The sequence below is a fragment of the Myotis brandtii genome, unplaced genomic scaffold, assembly GCF_000412655.1.
Source record: "Myotis brandtii unplaced genomic scaffold, ASM41265v1 scaffold314, whole genome shotgun sequence".
Classification (NCBI taxonomy): Eukaryota; Metazoa; Chordata; class Mammalia; order Chiroptera; family Vespertilionidae; genus Myotis; species Myotis brandtii.
The window spans coordinates 2973414-2983770 of NW_005362033.1; the positions used below are offsets into that span (position 1 = coordinate 2973414).

General features: G+C 49.5%; 1 pseudogene; it reads right to left on the reverse strand.

Annotated features, from left to right (window-relative positions):
• Window positions 1–1068: 1068 nt before the first annotated feature.
• LOC102260633 overlaps window positions 1069–10357 on the reverse strand; it is a 27016-nt pseudogene continuing 17727 nt past the window's right edge.

Sequence of the window (10357 nt, forward strand, 5' to 3'; positions counted from 1 at the left end):
TTCCATTTAATTTAATTCTTTTTCTGGGGATTTCTCTTACTCTTTAATTTGGGCCTCTTTCTTTGTCTCCCCATTTGTCTGCCTTTTTGTGTCTGTCTCTGTATATTATTGTTGATCTGCTATGACTCTCAAACTTGTTATGGTGGCTTTATGTTGTAGATGTCTTATGGGAATCAGTGGCACCATCTTCCAGATCACCTGAACTAGGTGCTCCACGAATGCCTCTCGTGTGGGTTACATGCACCTTCCTGTTGTGGTTGAGTCTTGAATGCTGTTGGCCTGTTCGTGGGTGGGGTTAAGCCTCAGGCTGGCTGATTATAAAGATTACCTCAATCACTGTATTTCTCTCCTCCCTTCCTCTCTCTCAAAAATCAATAAAAATTTACAAACAAATCAACCTGCCCTGGAAATCCTCCGATGTGGACCCAGAACCAACACAACCAGTGGTGGGCTTCAGACCACCCCAGAACTTGACCCAACTAACCACACAATTGGCACACCCGAAGGGAGATTTTGGCAGGCACCAGACCCCGCTGGGAACAGCTCTGCCTCAGTGGCCAATCACAGTCTGAAGCCACCACTGGTTGTGGGTCCACTTGGGAGGATTTCAGTGCAGGTTGGTACCAGACACTGCCTGTAACTTGCCTTGGGCTACCTGTCGAGCTACCACACGATTTGCTGTTTGTGGCTGCCTCTACTGGGCCTGGGTGTGCAGGGGAGGGGCCAAGCTGTGTACAAAGGTCAGCTTCTCCAGCTCTGAGTTGGGGGCAGATCACTAAAAGGCCCCAAGGTCTGGCTCCACCTGTCAGTTGTTCCACCACCCATGAGGTTGCCTGGTCTTCCTGGAGAGTCTTCCAAAGAAAGACTAGAGTGGGCCCAGACTGACTGCAACCTGCAGTCTCTCCCACAAGGCATGAGCTCAACAGGGCAGCGCACCTGGGGGTTAGGAGGCTGAGGCTAGTGGGTCTCCTGCTTGGGGAAGCCCGGTCAGGCATTCAGTGGCGGGGTTGGGGGGAGGGGAATGGCCCCTATGTTCTGCCCATCTACCACCCTAGCTTCCCCAGGAGCTCACTGCGGCTTCAGCTTGGGTGCAGCCAGCTGGCCCTTCTGCAGAAGCAAGGTCAGCAGGGCGGGGCCGCCGGGGGTCAGAAGGCCAGGGCAAGAGGAAGCACTCTGAAGGTCCCGGCTCTGAGCAGCACTCCAGTCCCCCTGAGGGACTGTGCTTAGCAAGGCAGGGCCCTGTGAATGGGAAGGACAAGCCAACTGAGTCTCCAGTTGGGGGGAGTCACTGGCTGTGTATGCGAGAGGGAAGAATGGCTCCCCCTTCCAAAGCTACACAGCTCAGTGTCTGTCTGAGTCTCTGCCAAGAGCTTCTCCAAAAAAAAAAAAGGGCACTAAAGTTCCCTGTTGGGTGCGGCCAGCAGCTGCCTCTGCAAGACTGGAGCTCAGCAGGGTGGTGCCACCAGCAGTTGGAGGACTGGGCTAGCGCACTCCCCAGGCTGGTGCTGTAAGAACAAGTGTGTGCAACCCTGGGAAGATAGCGTGCTATGAGGTATGGACTCAGGACAGAGACCCAGTGGCTGACCCTCCAAATCTGAGTCACCTTCCCTCTTCTGGAGCCCTGGTGAGTGTCCAAGAGCACGATCCTGTGCATTGGCTCTTTAAGAGAGTACCTTGGTTGCTAGCAGAGGACTCCTCTTCGTGGCTCTGGTGCTCTGGGTTGGGGAACCTGGGGGGTTGAGATCTCACTCTCCTCAGGGGGACTTTTGCAGCTGAGATATCCCTCCAGATTCTCAACCGCACACGTGGGTACAGGGGCCAGCCCTTTCTGTGTCTCCACCCTTGTTCCCAGTGTCTATGTGGCTTCTGTAAATCCTTGGTTAGACTTCTGTGCAGCTGTCCTTCAGTTGGTTATTCAGATCGATTGCTCTATAATTTGGCTGTAAATCCACTTTGGCACCTGGAGGAGGTGAGTGTAGCTTCTACCTACTCCATTGCCATCTTGGAATCCTTCTTTCTTGGTTAGCATTACTTAGGTCGTCATGAGTAAAAATGACGCAATATGTTTCCAAGCAGAATCTCAGCCTTCCAAACCGTTTCAATGAGTTCAGTATAACTTAACTCACCTGCACTATGAAAACCTCAGTGAAATTTTTCTAGATTATGAAATATAATCCATAAAAAAATTGGTCTGGGCATCTAACCAGGTTGGCCAAGAACCCCTTCTCCCCTCCCACACATCCATCTGTGTTACTATTTAAACCATTCCTTAAACTGTATCGTTAACATTATACGTATCAGAAAAATGAAGTAGAACAGAAAATGGAAGATGAGAAAGCCACAGCTTTCCTTTAGTGTTCCACGTGATCTCAGGACGCTTGACCATCTTTTGAGAAGTCTTAGACACACCCGGCAGAATCAAGTCAGAGTCTGGGATCTTCTTGGGTCTATAGGACTTCACTGGGCTCTTCCACTTGCCAGAAACAGACCCAGACAGGCTGTCGCAGGCATGGAGATGCTCATGGCAGAGGAAAAGGAGCCCAGCTCATTCTGGGGAGGCACTTCAAACTCACATTTAATTCCCACAAAGTCAACCAGTTATGTTTGCGGGGAAAAAATTTAAGATAAATAATCCTATATAATAAAAGCGTAGTATGCAAATTGTCCCCTCAACCGGGAGATGTCCGGAAGTTCAACCAGGAGGCGGGGCTGGCTGGGGGGAAGGGCCTCTAGTAATAATAATAAAGTGCTCTGGCCAGGGTGGCTCAGTTGGTTAGGCATTATTATCCCCATGCACTGGGGTTACTGGTTCGATTCCCAGTCAGGGCACGTGCCTGGGTTGCAGGCTCAATCCCCAGTAGGGGGCGTGCAGGAGGCAGCCAATCAAAGTTTTACTTTCACATCGACGTTTCCTCCCTCCCTCTCAAAAATCAATAAACATTTAAAAACAAAGAAAGAAAGGTATGACTATTTCCACCTTCCACTTTAGCCAGTGACCTTGTGCCCTAGAGCAAGCACAGGGTGGGGGTGGACGTGTGATGTTCCCTCCAACTGCCTTGGTTGCTATGGATCAATCATTGAGTGAGTGTTAAGGCTCGTTTGTTTGTTTGGGGTACAGTATGGTTCCTAACTGCAAGCCAACTACTTCATCTGGTGCTCAACCCATCCCTACAGGAAAACTTGTTCGTGTTGACCTCATTTGAGAGAGACTTTGTAGACATTCAAGGTGGCATCTTTTTAAGGAATTCAAGGGTAACGTTGACAGTGATTTTCAATCCACACTGACTTCAGAGTGTAACTCCTTAAAGAAATGCAACTCTCAAAGCTCAGTTCTGTGGAGGCCCAAGGAAGCATGTCTTGGTCCCCCTCCCAAGGCTGGGGTCAGGGCCCTCCCTCTAGTGCTGTGGTCCTAAACGCCTGCTACGTCACTGTACTCGTCTCCTGCTGCCACTGCAACAAAAGACCACAAACTCAGTGGCTTCAAGCAACACAAATGTATTATCTTACAGTTCTGGGGGCAGAAGGAAGACACTCGTCTCACTGAGCTGGACCCAGGGTGTTCGTTCGCAGGGCTGCAGTCCTTTTTGGAGGCTCCCGGGCGAGTCCGTTTCACTGACTTTGTCACCTTCTGGAGGTCATCGCCCTTTCCTTGGCTCATGGCCCCCTTCCTTCATCTTCAAGCCAGCACCGGTGCATCTCCCGGCCCAGGCCTCCACGGTCACACCTCCCTCGGGCTCTGCAGCCAGGAAGAGCTCTCTGATTATAGGGCCATGGGGTTAAATTGGGCCGATCTGGTAATGCGGCTCTTCTCCCCGTCTCAAGCCCACATCCTTAATCCCAGCTTCAGGGTCCCCTTTGCTACGTAAGGTAACCTACTCAGAGGTTCCGGGGACTAGGGGGTGGGCATCCTTGGAGGCCTTTGTTCTACCCTCAACAGTCATCTTTTGTAGGTCGTCCGACTAACAAGCAACAGATCTTTCTGTATTTCCTGGCTGTGATTACCAAGCTAAAGAAGCCGACGGGCCTGCCGTAGCCTCCCCATCCTGCCTGTTTGAATACTGTTTTTCACACCAGATCCTCTCACAGGTAATTAATTGGCCAGTGGTTACTGGTCCTTGGTCACGTTCCTATTCCTGACCAGTCAGCAAGATGGGGTGTCATGTGGTACCAAAATACAGCCACCCACTCAGGAATAAGCCAAAGCCACTCTCGCAAACTAGAGCTGTCTCCCTCCAAAGGCCGTCGTGGCAGAGGCAGGCCCTGTGCTGGCATGTTCCGTGGGAGGGAGCCAGGCTTCTCCTAGACAAGCCCCATTTCGTGGGCGATAGAGCCTGGCATTACTGTAGCTGGAAACCCCAACCCAGGGGCTGAGCAGGTTTCTGATTCCAAGGGCTTGGAACACCATGGGCTGAGGTAAACACTGCACCGTTTTACAGACAAGGAAACCGAAACACTCAGGAAAGGCTCAGTAACGTCTTCATTTCTCGATTAGAGTTGGTGGACAATGTCTCATTAGTTTCAGGTGCACATCCCAGTGGTTAGATATTTATATAACTATGACATGACCACCCTGATAAATCTAGGCCTCCCCTGACATCATACATAGTTATTTGAATATTGTTGACTGTGTTCCCTATGCTGTGCCTTGCGTCCCCATGGCTGTTCTGTAACTACCAATTTGTACTTCTTAATCCCTTCACTTTTTCACCCATCCCCCAACCCTGTTCCCCTCTGGCAACTGTCAAAGTGTTCTCTGCATCTATGAGTCTGTTTCTGTCATGCTTGTTCATCTAATTTGTTTTTTAGATTCCACATGGAAGTGAAATCATATGGCCTTTGTCTATCTCTGACTTATCTCAGGAAGCACACTACCCTCTAGGTCCCTCGGTGTTGATGCAGACAGATGGCAAGATTGCCTTCTTTTTTATGGCTGAGTCATGTTCCATTGTACATATGCACCACTTCTTCTTTACCCATTCATCGACTGCTGGACACCACGTATCTTCCATGTCTTGGCTACTGTAAATAATGCTGCAATGGGCATATGGATGCATGTCTTTTTGAGTTCGTGTTTGGGTTTCTTTGGATAAACACCCAGAAGTGGAATTGCTGGGTCCCTCTTTGTCTCTTGTTATAACCTTTGTTTTAAAGTCTATTTTGTCTGGTGACCCAGCTTTTTTGCTTGAAAAAATATCTTTTCATCCCTTTATTCTTAGACTGTGTGTGTCTGTCTTTCAATCTGATGTGTATCCTGTAGGCAGCATATGTAAGGGTCTTGTTTCCTTACCCATTCAGTAACCCTGTGGCTCCTGTTTAGAGCATCTACTCCATTTGCATTTAAATTGTTGATAGATACCTAGTTATGGCCATTCTATTATTCATATTTTTCTTTTTCTTCTTTTTTATTTTGAGTGGAACCTGCCTGCAACAAGCTTACATTCCTTCCTTTAAGGCTACAGAAACTCTGCACATAGACAAGACGACCAATTATCATAATAAAAATATTCCATCCACAGAGCCAAGGTCTCCATCAGATTCCGCGGTGCGTGTGTGGTACGTTCGCTCTTTTCCGCAGCTGCATTTTCTTGTGAGTCTGTGGGGTTATGATCAGTTCTTTCTGCCGCACAGGCATCTCTTGGCAGGTGGTTACACATCTGAATGCATCTGTAGCATTAAAACCCAATTTCAGAGTCAGAACCATGCTGGATTCTTCTTTTATTTTATTTTTAAAAATATTTTTATTGATTTTAGAAAGAGAGAAAGGGAGAGGGAGAGAGAGAGAGAGAGAGAGAGAGAGAGAGAGAGAGAAACATCAATGATGAGAGCAAAACATAGATAGCCTCGTCCTGCACACCCCCTACTGGGGATAGAGCCTGCAACCCAGGCATGTGTCCTGACCAGGAAGTGAATCAGCAACCTCTTGGTGCATGAGATCATGCTCAATCCATTGAGCCACACCTGCCGGGCATGCTGGATTCTTAAACAACGTTATCTCCAAACATCATTTTGGGGAGAGATGGCTTATGCAATTCATCAGCTCACTTTTCCACGTCTGCTGACCACATGGTGTGAGTCTTGGCCATTGTCAGCTTCCAGAGCACAAAGGAGAAGTCCTTGTGGCTGCTGTGGAAGCCAGGGGCCATCATGACCGAGGCGGGGCCAACAGTATTTTTTTCTTAAAAAGTCCCTTTAACATTTCTTGTAATATGGGTTGGTAGTGGTTGGTAGTGATGACCTCCTTCAGCTTTTTCTTGCTAATCTATCCCTCAATTCACTTTTGACCACTTTGAATATTTCTTGCCAATCCCTTCTGGCCTGCAAAGTTTCTGTTGAGAAATCAGCTGACAGTCTTATGGGTGCTCCCTTGTGGGGAACTAACTGCTTTTCTCTTGCTGCTTTTAAGATTCTCTCCTTGTCTTTAACGTTTAGCATTTTAATTTTAATGTGTCTTGGTGTGGGTCTCTTTGGGTTCCTCTTGTTTTGGACTCTGTCCTTAGACTTGTATGTCTATTTCCTTCACCAGATGAGAGAAGTTTTCCATCATTATTTCTTCAAATAGATTTTCCATTCCTAGTTCTCGGCCTTCTCCTTCTGATAACTCCTATGATGCAAATGTTGGTACATTTGAAGTTGTCCCAGAGGCCCCTTAAACTATCGTCCTTTCTTTTTTATTTTTCCTGTACTGATTGGGTGCTTTCTGCTACTTGATGCTGCACAGAGAGGGAAGTAGCCACACCAGAGCCCACGCTCAGCTGGTGAGCTGCAGAGCTGGGACTTAACCCAGCCTGCGTGCATCGCAGCTGCCCTCGGGCAGTGCCCACGGGGCAGGGCAGGCACAGGTCTGCCTGTGGATGCTTAGGAAGGAAAGGGCACGGCAGTTTTCCTCAGACACGCTGGTTCTACCCAGTGGCCGCGTATTTTAAGGGTATCAGATCCAGGTCACACATGAGAGGAGTTGGAGGACTTCAGAAACAGGGTGAAGGTGGCGCTCAGGCCCAGGGAAGGTAGGTGGTTGAAGCACTAGGCTCTGGGGAAGTCACCTGGTGATGGGACATGGAAGTCAAAACTGGACATGACTTCCCTCCTCTTCTCTTCCCTGTCTGTGTGGCCCCAGGATTGTGCAGAATTCTGTCATTCGGCCCGGGGTTTGGCCCAGTGTATGCCTGCAGCCCCGCTGCCCTTCCTTCAATGTGTGTGTGTGTGGGGCGGGGGGGGGGGGGGGGGGGGGGGGGGGGGGGGGAGTAAAGAGGCTGAGATCAGCCCCCTGGCTAATCCCCTTCCATGGTGGGAAAGTACACTCATCTTCTCTGGGAAGCTTGTTCTGTTCCACCAGTGCTCACGCCTGCACGGCCACGTCACCTGCTCTTCAGGTTGCCATAGCCCTTCATTTGCAATGAGACCTTGTTTCTGTAGCTCATTTCAGGGGCCTCAGGTGGCAAATGTCATTTTTCACCCGTGTGGTTTGCAAAACATCATCTGAGGAGGCTGAGCTGAAAGAGTCATTGGGAAAGTTTAGAATCCGTTCGGCTCTTCACCACACATTGGAGCCATTTGTTCTACATGCAGCTGTGACTGCACTGCTCCCGGAGGAGGTGGGGACATTACCTCAGACACGTGCCCAGGATGGTCACTACCGAGAACGCGGAGCTGCGGTGGCTGGGTCCCCACAGCGACCCCTCTCCATCTCTACCAGAGCCTCGGTGTAGCAGTAACATGCACTTGAGGATAAGTCACGGCTGGTCTAAGCCAATTAGGTAATCCCATTCCCGTGGGCAGTGACTGGTCTAAGGGATGGGCATGAGACTACTTCTGGCCAACAGGAGGTAAGGGGAATCACGGTGAGCTTTGACCTCCTCCTCCCTTCCTGCTCTGACACTGCCATGTGAAAACGCGTGTCTAGAGCTCTGGCAGCCATCTCGCAACCGTGAAATGACACATCTGGGTGAAGACGACACACTGAGGGGGCGGGGCAAAGACGGAGAGAAGAGCTTGTGTCCCTGATCCCAACCCCAGGAACAGCTCAGCCTGCACTTCTTGTTCAGGGCACTATACCCATCCCTACGGGGTAAAACACTGTTGCACATGTTTTCTTGGACCTGCAGCAAAGCATCCTACAGAATTCAGAGCTGCACACGTGTTTAGGTGAAGGAAATCTTAGTTCCTGGTCCATCCATCAGACCAGACCGCTGGGACCCATCGCCTGGAGGCCAGGGTGGGACTGGGACCATCGAGTCACCTCTTTGAACCTGTTTCCTCAACCATGAGATGGGAATGGGATCCAGTGATCTCAAAGGTCTCCCCGCAGCCCCAGCGAAGCAGATGTCCAGATGGAAATGCCAACTCTGCGTCGGCCTCAGGAAGCAAGACAGGACCAGCCACGGCCGCACCTGCTGCAGCTCCCGGCGTGGGCAGGCTGGGCGGAGCCTCAGCTGCGCTCTGTTGTTCCTGGCGTCGGCGGTGACCGTGTGGGTTCTGGGAAAAATGAAAAAATTAGGAAAGGAGAACTGTCACCCCCTTGAGAATAAAGGCTGCCCTGGGGGCGGCGGATGAAGTCTAGTGGTGCCGCCACAGCCGGATCCTGTTGTTTGTGTTTTGTTTTTACATTTTGCAAAAATGACATGTGCTCAGAGTACAAATGCAATCTCACAGGGATGTTTAAGATAGTAAAAGTGCCGCGCCCCACCCTTCCTAATCCCACCCTCCCACAGTCCAGTTTTGGATATTGTTCCAGGCATTTCTTCTGTGCTTATACACACGTAATGCCATATATTAGGAAATAAGATGCTAGTGATGACACAGCCTATTAAAGCATGATACAGGTATGCAGCCTGGAATTAATGAAGTGGAGCACATGGATTTATACATATAAAGAGTTTTTAAAATTTGTTTTAGAGGAAGGGGGGAGAGAGAGAGAGAGAGAGAGACTTTTAAAATTTGTTTTAGAGAGAGGAAGGGGGGGAGAGAGAGAGAGAGAGAGAGAGAAACATCTATGTGAGAGAGAAACGTAAATCTGCTGCCTCCAGCATGTACCTCGACTGGGAACTGAATCCACATCTCAGGTACATGCCCTGACCAGGAATCAAACCCACCACCTTTGTGGTGTATAGGATGACATTCCAACCATCAAAGTCCCGGCCAGGGCTACATATACAGATGTTTAAAAAACAAAAGTAAATTTACTCTACCTACACTGTAAAGAGACCTGTTTTTAACAACTATCTTGTGGACATCTCTCTAAGAACACATTTTCCCAGTCTAGTATTCCATACTATTGGACGCACACGATTTATTTTTTAAATATATTTGTATTTTTCAGAGAAGAAGGGAGAGGGAGAGATAGAAACATCAATGATGAGAGAGAATCATGAATCGGCTGCCTCCTGCACGCCCCCTACTGGGGATCGAGGCCACAACTCAGGCATGTGCCCTGACAGGAAATCAAACCACTACCTCCTGGTTTACGGGTCATTGCTCAACTCAGAGCCACACCAGCCAAGTACACAACTTATTATTATTTTTTTTTACCAATCTTCTATTTATGGAAGTTATTGCCATTATTTTTTGTTGTTACCCTTGTCCATAGCTCTTCCTGAATATCCACAAGTGCTTCTGTAGGGTAAATTTCCAGAAGTGGGAATGTGTAGCAAAGGTTTATATGTTTCACGTTTTAATGTGAACATTTAGCATCAAATCACTCTCCAGAAAGATACTACTTATGATATGGTTGTAATGAGCTAGTTATTAATCATAGGAAAGAAGCCAAGCAAAGGAAGGGCCAGACAGCACAGGCATGTCGTTTGAGCAGCTTCACCAGGAGGCTGCAATTTCTCACTACCCAGGGAGGGAGGGACCCAGCAAAGGGAAGACAGACACATGCCCAGTAAAGTAGGGTGACTAGGGGAGGTACTTGTATGTCAGTCATACCTGGGGACAGAGGTGGCTGTCCAGAATGGGCGTGGCTACTGCAAGTGTGTGACCAGGTGGGACCTAATCCCCTAAACAAACAATTCACTCTCTTGCTGCTCCTTGCTCTTGGGCTCTTGATGCTCAGGGCACACTCTCTTGGTCTTGCATTCGCCTGCCTGGCCCAGGGCCACGCGGGCCCCTCACCCAATGGACTGGAGGACGGCAGCGGCCTGGTGCGAGCTGGACTATGCGAGTGTGGACCGGAAGCTCTGGACGCTGGCTCTGACTGCAGCTCTCCTGAAACCCAGCCACCCCTCTTGTGTGACGGACTGACTGAGGGGACCCAGGGGTGTCGCTCCATGGAAAGAAAGCTTTCTGCTACATCGCATCCTCCCGTGGGGGTCTCGGAAAATTCCCTTTCTCCACCCCCAGCAGCAACGGGGCGGGGGGG